The sequence below is a fragment of the Pollicipes pollicipes genome, unplaced genomic scaffold, assembly GCF_011947565.3.
Source record: "Pollicipes pollicipes isolate AB1234 unplaced genomic scaffold, Ppol_2.1 Scaffold_4740;HRSCAF=5597_pilon_pilon_pilon, whole genome shotgun sequence".
NCBI lineage: Eukaryota > Metazoa > Arthropoda > Thecostraca > Pollicipedomorpha > Pollicipedidae > Pollicipes > Pollicipes pollicipes.
This window is the reverse complement of record NW_023596545.1, coordinates 30,901,445-30,901,995: the sequence shown is the minus strand read 5'-3', so window position 1 is coordinate 30,901,995 and position 551 is coordinate 30,901,445.

The window sequence follows — 551 nt, the reverse complement described above, 5'->3', positions numbered from 1 at the left end:
TTTGAACGGCAGCATTTCCACGATACAGCGCATATCTGAGAATTGGAATACGTCAAAACACGTTACGAATACAGCTGCTCAAAAGGTGTAACTTACCAAGATCACGCTGCATTGATAAGGAAATGGTCATGCGCTTCATGTCCTCTAACTCATTTTCTGGGCATTTGTGCTGGTATGCGTCGTCTCTGGGCGTGAAGTGGTAAAGATAGATGCCGAGCGCGGATCGTTCAGAACCAAGTGCACATTCTGACGCCTAGAGTTATCCCTGCCATTAGGCGTAGCCAGCATGGAGTATCGCTTCTGGGCTCCTTGGGACTGTCATCGTTCCAGGAAAGGATGGCGGAAGGTTTTTCTCAGTCCGGGGGCGGTGCGCCGCCCGCGAGTTGCTGCAGCCACTCTTCCCGGCTACTTTTGAAAATGAATTATTCCGAATGGTTAGCATGGACGACGTTGGGTCCAGACTACCTGTTACGCATATCTTGTATGCTGCACTCCTAAATTCGTCACCCGAGTTGTGCCGTCCAGTCACACGGATAATTTTGCCCACGCGC